Consider the following 12094-nt stretch of genomic DNA (forward strand, 5'->3'; position numbering starts at 1 on the left):
CGCAACAATGAACAAGTGTTCAGGAATAGGAAGAGTTTCCACTCACTCAATGTGCAATGTGCAAATGGTGTGCCTGGCAGAACAGTACATCTCCCAAGTCACTGCCAAGTATCCTATGTCGGTGCATGACGCCTTTGTTTTGAGGAATAGCAGCATCCCAAATGTGATGGCACAACTACAGAGGCACAGGTTGTGGCTAATAGGTGAGCCTGAGCCCACACCCAATGTATGTCAGTTTATGCCTTCTGGTGGTAACCGCATACCATTGTGTAAGGCTAATGTTTGTCTCTCAATACTTGCAGGTGACTCTGGGTACCCAAGCCTATTATGGCTCCTGACCCCTAAGGAATGCCAGGACAGGCGCTGAGATTCGTTATAATGATGCACATGGGCGAACCAGGAAAATTATTGAAAAGGCCTTTGGCCTCCTGTAGGCCAGGTTCAGATGCCTCCATCTGACAGGTGGATCCCTGTGCTACTCACCTGAGAGAGTCTGCCAGATAGTAGTGGCATGCTGCATGTTGCACAACGTGGCCCTCAGACGACATTGTACCTTATCTCTAGGATGAAGAGACTGGAAATGCCCCTTTGGTAGCAGTGGACCCTGAGGACAGTGAGTATGAGGAGGCAGAGGATGAGGATGTGAACAAAAGAACATCAGTCATATGTCAATACTTCCAATGACACACAGGTCCACAGGTCAGACAGTGGAACTGAACATTCCTCTGAATATTGATGTTTTCTGTGTAGCTGTATCAGGATGGCATTCACTTCCTTTGCATCTCAACTTACTGTCACCTATGGCTACTCATTTTGCAGATGTTGGTGATATAACAACAGTGTACTGTGTACAGACAGCTACAGGCCATTAATTGTATGCTATCACAGTGTTCAGATCATTTGCAAATGATGTGACTGTTTCCATAATTGCACATTTTCATCACATAAAACACTATCAGTCAAGGTGTGTTTAAGGGTGTTTACTGTAGTGCAAATAATTGACAGATAAGTGCAATGGAATGGGGTGATGGCAGAGGAAAGTCCAGGGTATTGTTCCAGTCTGTTTTTGGCACAGTTGCAGTGTCCAAGGGGCCATAGGAAGGGGAGCAAAGGCAGTTCAAAGTAGACAAGGTGACAGGATGGGACACAAGGGTGGACATTCAGGAATGTCACATTTCCTGGAGGTGGTCTTGGTCTTGGCAAGTGTCTCTGGCTTCTGTCTGGGTCGCAGGAAATGTTTGCAGGGTGGTTCACCTTCTGCAGGGCGAGGGGTGCTGGTGACCTGTGGGTCCTGTGACAGGGCCCCCTGTCCACTAGCTGCAGCGGAAGTGGAGGGCTGGTCAATAGACTGGTTAGTGATAGGGGCCATGTGTGTTCTGTCCTTTCCCCCATGATGTTGGCCATATCTGCCAGCATCCCTGCTATGGAGACCATGGTGGTGTTGATGGCCTGCAAATACTCCCTGATCTCCTGATGGTGTTCCTCCTGCAGCCGCTTGTTCTCCCGCATGTTGGTAAGGATCTGGCCCATCTTGTCTTGGGATTGTTGGTAAGCCCCAGGACATTAGTGAGCGCCTCCTGGAGAGTCGGTTCCCTGGCCCTGTCCCCCCCCTGGTGCACAGCGGACCTCCCAGTGTCCCTGTTCCCCTGTGCCTGTGTCACCTGAATGGTGTGCCCACTGCCACTGACCTCAGGTTCCTGATTGTCTTGGGGGTGAGGTGTGGATTGGGGTCTCTGTACAGTTGTGCACACTGCTGATTGACGTGCCATGGGGACAGAGGTATGGGGACGTTGGGTGGGTGCTGTGGTGTTGGATACTGATGGGGGAGGCTCTGTGGTGAACTGTGAGTGGGCTGGGGTGGCCGACTGACCAGTGGTCCCAGATAGGCCAGGTATTTCTTCCACATCCTGAAGTCCAGAGTTACTGTCATCACTGGGGGCATCTTCTGTTGGGGGACTGGATAGTTGTGGCACCTCCTCACCACTGACATTGGCTTGGGCACCTGTGGGGATGTACGTGATGTATTTTGCTTCATGTCTGTGACAAATTATACATCCCTAGCTTCCCCTCTATTATTGCTGTTGCCCTGCCACCTTTGTTTGTGTACAGTGATGTATTGTGGGATTGTTAGTTCTCCATGCTGTGCATGCTTTGGTGATGGGTGTACATGCAGGGTTGGGAGGGCTCTCCATGCATTGATATGGCATGCAGGGCTTGGCATTGGGGTTGGTCACATGTGTATGTGCAGTGTGTGGGATGGAGTGGAATGATGGAAGTGAGGGTGAGGGGGTGAGATGGCATGCAGGTATGGGGGTGATAAGTAGTAAATCTTGACTCACCATTGTCGAGTCCTCCAGCTACTCCAGTGAGTCCCTCAGGATGCAGTATTGCCAAGTCTTGCTCCTCCCATGCTGTGAGCTGTGGGGGAGGAGGTGAGAGTCCACCGCCAGTGCTCTGGATGGCAAGCTGGTGCCTTGCTGCAACAGAACATCCCTTCCCCGTAGGTCGTTCCACCTCTTCCTGATGTCGTCCCGTATTCTCGGATGCTTTCCCATGGCGTTCACCCTGTTCACAATCCACCGCCACAGCTCTGTCTTCTTGACAATTGATATTTGCTGTACCTGTGCTCCAAACAACTGTGGCTCTACCTTATTCTCTCCACCATGACCCACAACTCCTCATCAGTGAAAAGGGGGTGTCTTAGTGGGGACATGGGTGTTGTGTGGTGTGTGTTGTGCAGAGGGTGTTGAGTAATGTGGTGAGGTGTGGGGTGTGGGGTGCATGACGGATGACTGGGTGTTTTTGGTGTGTGTGTATAATTGTCCAATTGGTCTTCATGTCAGTCTCATGGCAATAATTGGTGTTCATAGAGGGTTATGTGTAATGTGAGTGTGTGTTTTATAATGCTGTGGGTGGGGTGTGTGGTGTGTGTATCAGTGTCAGGTGTGTGATTTTCATTAGACTAATGTTGTGTTGTTTTGTATTTGGGTGGCCATTCTGAGCGCACCGCTGTGTATCGTCAATGGTTTACCGCCATTGAATGTCAACCGTTGTGATTCGTGGTGGACGTTGTATTGTTGGCGTAACGGTGTAGGTGTTCGTACTGACACTTTAACACTGACCTTTGGGCTGGCAGATTTGAGTTTGTGGCAGTATTCTGTCGGTTTGGTGTGTGTGTCATGGCGAACTGATGTTTGCCACTGCGACGGTATGTTGGCGGCCATCACCGCGGCAGAGGTAAGCGGGATTTACCACCAGTGTCATGATGAGGGCCATAATGTCATAAGTTGACTCAAATGAATGGTAATGATAAATGCAACAATTTGCCATTGTTGAATTTATCATAACTTATACAGAAAAGTTATAAGACTTTTTCTCCTGTATGCCAAATTCCACCCTGCCAGGGGGTCTCTTGTGATTGATCAGCCCAAAGAGGATTAGCCAGGCTGCCTTCATTAAGTGTTAAGTGGCCTTCTCTGAGCAGAGGTTATCTGATGGGGGGGTGAGCAGATGGTAAACTAGACAAGGAAGGGGGCTGGGTGAAGCAAGCTGAGGCTTCAAAAGGATTCCAGTCAGACAGTAATGTAACCAGGCCTCCTGATCACCCCATACTCCATAGATAAATGGTAGGCTATCAAAAGGAATTTACAGATGTTCAGGGAAGGAGTTGACAGAAATGAGCTACACCTGGGGGGTTGGTTTAGCTAGGTCTTGCTCATGTGGAAAGAAATCCATCATCTGGGAATGTTAAAGTGCAGTGCTTTATGATACAAGAAGATGCCACACTTTCAAGGACAGGAGTACCCACTGACTGTCCCCAAAGATGATGGAATAAAGGTGGCTGATCTGCAGTGGAATTCAGATCTGGTGCCTGAAACCACAAGAAGAAGAAGAAAGCCCTGCTGAAACTTTGGTTTGCAACCTAGAGGCCTGCACACTTAAGGACTGCCTGTTGCACATTGGAAGCACAGCCCAAAGGACTTTGCCTTGCTTCAAAAAGTCCTCAGGACTGGACTCCCTGAAGCAACAAGTTAAAAGAGCTTCCCGTCACTAACGTCCACAAAAGTTCCCAGCCTTGAGTGTGTTGTCCAATGGCCTTGCAAGGATTTGCTCAGATGTGTTTGGGAATGGTAGTCCTAACGTCCCAAGGATCAACTCAGAGATTCTGGAACCTTGGATTGGGGATGTGGATAACTTTCCTGCATCAAACCTCCATAAAAATCCCCAGTCTGGAGTGTGTCCAGTGGACTTGCTATTGGGCCTGGTGCATTGAGAGAATTGTAGCCCCAATGTCCCAAGGCACAACTCATAGATTCTCGAATCTTGGATTGGGTTTGTGGACCACTTTCCTGCATCAAGAAACACTTTTGGAAGTAACTGTAAAGTGTTGCTTTGCAGGCAGCTGGAACTCTTGACTGTGTCCTGGTCCAGTGCAACCTTCCCTCTAAGCGCTATTGGCTTCTAAGCGCTTGTTACTTTTAATCTCTAAAAATGTATATCTCTACTGGAGTTTTGTTGTTTTGGTGTCACTTTAAAGATAAAAATATTTACTATTTTTATAAATTGGTGTGGGATTTTTATTTTGTGTTGTGTCTCACCTATTTACTGTATTGGTTATTTAAATGCTTCATATGCCTGTCTTCTGAGTTAATCCCACCGTGCAAAGTTTTCTCCTCAATAGTTTTACTGCAAATGTTACAGTAACATTATCACTGATGATATCAAAGATGTCATGAGTGTTGTAATTTGAGGTGTAATCAGCAGTGCATGGCAAAGGTACGATTATAGTTACCTTAGGGTGTGAGTTTTAGTTACTTGAAATAACCCTAACTATAACAGGTAAACTTCAATGGTCTTGCACATTTAAATAGTGAACCCAACAATCCTGTAACCTTTGTTTTTTAATTGAATTTTTATGTTTTTTTAATTCTATTTCCCAACTATAACGTCCCTGTAACTTTTTTTCTTTTTCAATTTCTACATTTCTTTTTTAAGTAAATTAATTTTCATTACTATATGTTAATCCAACCACCAACTCTCACAACTTTTGGCTGTGCATGGTGGCTGTTGGCCACAGGGCCTAACCCATGGCCAGGCCCTGCAGCCAACCCCTATAACCACCCCACCCCACACTGCGCATGGACTTTCGCCGTGTGCAGCAGAGGTTGGCCGCATGGCTTGGCCTGCGGCCTGTCCCTGCTGCCAATACCCCTAACCACCCTCCCACCCAACACAGCCTTTGGCCATTCCCAGCAGTAATAGGCCACAGGTGTGCATGCCCCCCTCCACCACCTCATTTTGGCCCCAGGGACCGCATCCCCCAGGGCCTGGACTTCTAAATCTTTTTTATTTAGCAGAGGGAGGCTGTAAGACCCCCATCCCCAGGTTGATCACGGCTCCGGTGACTCAATCCCCTGGGGTGTGGCCTAAATATTTTTTGGGGGGATATGGGGGCTGCGTGGCCCACCTCCCCAAGCCGATCTCGGCCTCAGGGACCCATGCTGCGGGGCGAGGCCTAAATATTAACTTTTCTTATGGGGAGAGGGGAGTGCATGGCCCCCCCACCCCAGGCCAATCTCAACCCGGGGATCCCATCCCCTAGGGCACGGACAAAATATTTAATTGTTTTTTGGGGAGGGGGGCCACATGGCCCCCTCCCCAGGTCAATTTCAGCTAAGGGGTCCCCATCCCTGGAGGCTAGACCTAAACATTTTTTGGGGGTTTAAGGGGGCTACATTGCCTCACCTCACCAGGCCTATCTCGGCTCCAGGGACCTCATGCCCTGGAGCCAGGCCTAATTATTTATCTTTTTTTATGGGAAGGGGATCTGCGTCCTCCCCCCCAGGACTGAACTCTGCTCCTGGGACCCCAACCCCCAGGGTCCATCCATATAACCTGGGTGCCACCCATGGCACCCACTCACAATGTTGGGGACCATGAGGGGAGCTTGAAAGCCCCCATGGTCCCAACCAGCTTCCCACTTCCTGTGGGATCCAGCATTGCTGTCACAGAGAGGTAGCTGCTAAATGAACTCCCTCTCTGTGAAAGAAATGTTCTCCTCTGTTTCCCTGCCTACATCTCGTGGGCAGGGAAACAGAGGAAACCTCTACTACTTGACAGCTCTCCCTCGCTGTGAGCGGAGTGTTTGGTGGGAGCTATCACAGCACCACAGGGCATAGCAGGAGCTATGGCTCCTCGAGGGGGGGCACGTGGCCCCCATTCAATTTCAATTTCTAGTGGTGGTCCCCAGGGCTGCGGGGGTGGGCCAGGATCATTAGATTGAGAGATATGCCCTGGGGAGGTGGTAGTCCCAGGTACTGTGAGGAGGTTGCACGGCCCCCCTATTTTAATTAGATTTTAGCCTCAGGGAGGTGGAGGTCACCTGAGCTGCAGGGGACCAGGTGCTCCCCTGCATCTATTTTGTATGAAGCCCCAAGTAGGTGGCAGTCCCCAGGGCTGCAGGGGGAGCCGGGTAACTCCCCCATTAAAAATGGCAATGACCCCATGACTTGGCCCACCCAGGGGCTTCAGATTTAACAAGTGCAGGAGAGCAAGCTTGTTATTTTAATTATTTTGCCATGAATTTGCGAATTCATCTTCAATTTTCAAAAACGTTTCTTTTTCCCTAGGGTGGTCCCTCTGGGAACCAACACTAGACCTAAGGGGTCAGGGTGTCCCTACCTTGGCCTCTTGTCTTATTTTTTTAATGTTTATTTGTGGGACACGGCTGAAGCCGATTCCCAAGATGGCCTCCAATCATTTCTGGTTGAAGTGTTGGCAGCCAATCAGAGATGTGCATTTCTCTGCATGAGCTCATTATTGTTCATGAATCCTTCACACCTCTAGATATCTGTATTTCTTTTTTTTAATAGCTCAAAAACTGCTGAACTCATTTACACCAAACAAGAAAAAGGCTTCTTTCTGTACCAAAAACTACCTTTCTGCCACACATGGAGAAATTCCGTTCTATAGATAGATAGATAGATAGATAGATAGATAGATAGATAGATAGATAGATAGATAGATAGATATAGATATTTTACCCAGGGGAGTTCATTTGAAGGATTGAATAATATTTCTATATTTTTTATTAGTTGTATAATTTTTCTTTTATATTTGGATTTGGTAATAGGTGAACAATATGGATGATGATATAGACAATGAGAGGAAATTAGCTGCCCAGGCACTGTTTGCGAAGACCACTACTAGAGGAAAATTACTTGGGAATGATACAGGATGTAACAACGATTTAAATACACTATTATATAAATTCGAAATTATGTAAACAAGAAATATCTAAATGGTGAGAAGCCACTTCCTTACAGAACTATATTGATCAAGATATGGTCCCGAGAGGATTGAGAATTTTTATCACACCATCATATGAGTCATCCAATCCTGAAATGTTAAAAGAATGGGCGGAAAACTCGGCAACCAGTTCTAAACACATGCTTGAAATCTTGGTAAAATATGCATGGCGTGACAGAGAAATTTTGTTAGCAGATATCAAAAAAATAAAAGAGGATTTTGCTTCCAGGTCTGAAAAAGAAACTATTTCTCGTTTCCTTGAAACAATGAAGACTAAATTGAAAAAATATGAAGATGATATAAAGATCAAAAAGCAACAAAAACTTCATAGTAGACATTTAGTAGAAAATATGATCATTTGTACAAGCCAGGATCCAATTATTCCATACCTGTGGGTCAGCCCTCAACCTCTGAAAGTGAGCTGGAAAGTACAAGAGAGATTGACTCCTTAAGTTCAACAGATAGTGAGATCTCTAATGTCGAAATTACCAACAAGCCGGCTACTTTTTTAGACAAGTATCGCCTGCTGCGACGTGGCAGGCAAGTTCCGTACAAACAGAAAGGGGAGGGACAGAGCTACAGAGGCAGATCAATGGGCCGAAGAGGAAGACGAGCTGGAGCCAGAAGAGGAGAGAGAGATCTAGAATTTGCAACAAGAAGAGATCAAAATCTGGAGCAAATGGGAAAAACAACAAGAGGCTCCAATGTATCGACATAATGGATAATGAGATGGTGAATAAGACTATTATCAATTTATCAGATCATCAGTTAACTGAAGAAGATAAAAAAACATTAAGTCTAGGCCTTTCTTTCTGCCCTACTGTACGATTTAATTATGTTGAAACTCGGATAGATTTGTTTAAATTTATCAGAAAATTAAAACTAAAAACGTGGTTCAAGTTGAAAGGAAATACTGGCAATTGTCTAGAATCGTCTATGATTAATGACAGTGATGATCATGTTTTATCTATTAGAGATGTTGATACTTTATTAACCCTTCACGAACTAGAACAAGATCAAGGTGGTCAGATTGATGGGAAGGGTCTATATCAGACTTTAGATGATTTGGGTATTGTATATGATCGTACAGTTCCTTCAGGCTTTAAACCTAAGTCGACATTTTTCCCGAACATGAATCATGACAATATTGACACCTTTTATGACATGGCAGTTCAAGGGTTGACACATTTCCGACATCGAACATGGTTTAAACCTAGATGCAATAAAAACATGACATATAAACAGAGTGAAACTATCAGACTATTAGCAGAAAATGGTGATACTATTATCTGTCCGGATGATAAGGGAGAAAATATAGTACTTTGGAAGAGACAAAGATATATTGATGAGGTTATGCAACAATTGAGTAACACACAATTCTATAGGGCTGTGACTAAAGATGTATATACAAACAGCATTACAGGGATTTGGAATCCCCTAACTGAGTGGAAGGATAAGGGCCTTCTGCTATGGGAAGAATATTGTTTCCTGAAAAAGGATTTATCCAAGTTACCTTTCTTATACATCCTCCCTAAAATTCACAAGGACAGAGATAATCCCCTGGGGAGACCTATAGTTTCCACATGTGGTAATGTATTGGAAAATGTGTCCAAATATGTGGATTTTTTCTTGAGGGAATTGGTCATGAGTCTACCCTCTTATGTTCAAGACACTAAAGATTTTCTAGGCAAATTGGAAAGTATTATTTGGGAAGAGGATTTCTTACTTATATCCTTAGATGTGAATTCTCTGTATACCATAATTGATCATGAAAAAGGCATACAAGCGTGTAGACATTTTTTGCATACAAGGTCTCTTAGATATTTGGCACATACTGATATGATCATTGAAATGATAAAATACTGCATGACTAACAATATTTTTCTATTTGACGGCAAGCTTTATAAGCAAGTACTTGGGACTGCAATGGGAACTTGCTTTGCTCCCAGTTTTGCCTGTTTGTTCTTAGGTTTGTGGGAAGAAGAGATTTTTAAAGATGAAGATAAGTATCCAGAAACAAATCAGGCCACATTGTGGCTTAGATATATGGATGACCTTTTCATAATTTGGAAAGGATCTGAGAGTGAGGCTATACGATTTATTGAGAAACTCAATGAAAATGATTGTAACATCAGATTAACATATAACATCAGCCGCTCTTCGATTGAATTTTTGGATACTAGAGTCAAGATCAAAGATAAGATGATCCACACTGAACGTTTTCGTAAAACTACAGCAGGAAATAGTTTATTGCATGCTACCAGTGGACATCCCGACAAACTGAAATGGAGTATACCCTATGGTGAACTATTGAGTGCTAAAAGAATCAGTAATACAGATGAGACATTTGAACAAGAAAAGAAAGATATGAAAATAAGGTTTAAGCAAAGGGGCTACCCGGATTGGGTAATCAAAAAGGCTACAGAAAAAATCAAGAAAGTAGAAAGAATTCAGACTCTCTTTGGTAATACTGTTAGAGTGGAAAATGAGAATAATGAAGACATCAGGTTGGTCTTACAGGGATTTTTTCCATGTGGCCATTGTAAAGCCTGCCGCAATAGTGAGACTAGGAAAGAGTACCCCACCAATAAACCAGGGGTGAAGAGACAAATCAAGCAGTTTCTGACATGTAGTACTCCTTTTACTATTTATGTATTAGAATGTCCCTGTCATCTTTGGTATGTAGGTAGTACAAAACATGCAGTGAAGAAACGTATTCTTGAACATATGCGTGCTCTCACATCAAAGGATCCACATTATCCTGTAGCTAGACATTTTCAGGATTTTCATAATTCTGATATTACTTTGTTATCTTATTTTGGTATTGAACATGTGCCATTACACCACAGGGGTGGTAATAGAGAGTTGACTTTACGCAAAAAAGAATCCAAATATATTGTGGATTTAGAAACCAAGACACCGAGAGGATTGAATATTGGTGAAGAACTTAATACTCACTTGTTTGATGATTAATGAATTTAGTAAAATATGAGGAATTATAGTTCTTACATTTTTTATAACATAAGTAGCAATAATTTATATTGTGAGCAGCAGTGATTTTCTAATTAGGTTTCATTCTAATTTATTTGTTTTGATTATGTCTTTTCAGAATGGAGGGGTCCGGATAGATTCCTGATTCCTGATTTCACTAGTGCTTATTATTTCACATGGTGTTATGGTTATTGGCTACACAGAAACAGTGATAAGTTTCATCCTATAGCTTTGCTATGATTTTGTATGGAGAATGTTTCTGAGATTTTCCACGAAAATGAAAAAAATATTGGCATTGCTCAGTAATTAGGGAGTATAGTATTATATGCAAAAATATATATATTATATGAATCTTACTGCCTTAAGCAGAATGAAATTTAAATTTAAATATTGGCTCTGTTTACATTTAAAAAAAATGATATTCCTCTTTAAAAAAGTGATATTCCTTTAAAAAAAATGATATTCCTTTAAAAAAATGATTTTTCATTTATTATATGGAGATATATGAGCCGTACTTATTTATATTGATATGCGCAATGTATAATCATAGTTATATATATTTATAGTGCTTTTATCATCTAGCATTCCTGTGGTAATATAGTGAAACAATAATTCATCAATGAGATATATGGTCGTATATATATTGATATATTTACTTAATTGAACCAGTCTTTTTATATGACCTATTTCATATTATCTATATTACCCTTTTTTCTATGATATTTATATGTATAAAAGAAGAAATAACTTAGTCCTGTTTCTATGTTGGTGTCTATATGGTATTTAAAGTGGTGTATATTGGTTGAACTATACACGTGATCAAGGCTGCTTGTCAGCCGAAACGCGTTGTGTGTTAAATAAACACTTCAGCTTTTGAATTCCTGAGCGTGCGTTTTCTCTTTGGAGAGTTTGGATTTATAGATATATATATATATATATAATATATATATATATCTAAGTTTGGTAATAGTTTCCATTACCAAGAAGGAATTCGCACTCCCAGATGCGATTTAAAAGGACAATTTATTCGGCAACACGTTTCAACCAACAGGTCTTCGTCACGGCCATATTACAGATCAACAGTGACCCACCACCTATAAAAACATTCAGCAAGCAATTATGGTAGAAAGACCTGATACAACCATAGTCCCATGACGGTTTGCATTTATATTTCTTTAACAAGTCTTTTGTTCGTATGTCTATAACATGTTTATTCAATGGTATGGCAATATTTTCACTAATATCTCATAATTGTTGTGTATGGCCAAGTGTCCAAAAAAACACATAACTGCCAATATAGAATGCAATAATTATCCATTTAAGTAATCTCCAGTGATTAAATTATATTCTGCAGTTAATTTTTGGTTCTTGCCTCTCCAACAAATGTATTAATTATATATTTGCAATATTCACATGATTTTTCATATTACAGAAATACGAACACTAAAAAAATAAATCCCAAAAATATATTTTTCTTTTACAAAAACAGACATTATATTCAGATGGCCTAGTGACCCCTTAACTACCACTTCTATGTTACATACAACCTCACTGTCATCCTGATTTTAAAGTGTCACTGCTAATACTCATTCGCCAGATTTGAAAAGCTACACAATAAATAAATACACCCCCCAGGCATGAATAAAAAACTGGGGAATTATTGCCAGAGTCAGACTAATTACATCATATAAACCTAAAAACAAAACACAACAAAGAAAAGTACAGGAAGAAAATACCACAGAAAAGGGAAAACAACATTTTAGCAATTATGCTACATCATTAAGAATACATCTGA

The sequence above is a fragment of the Pleurodeles waltl genome, chromosome 6 (genome assembly GCF_031143425.1).
Source record: "Pleurodeles waltl isolate 20211129_DDA chromosome 6, aPleWal1.hap1.20221129, whole genome shotgun sequence".
NCBI lineage: Eukaryota > Metazoa > Chordata > Amphibia > Caudata > Salamandridae > Pleurodeles > Pleurodeles waltl.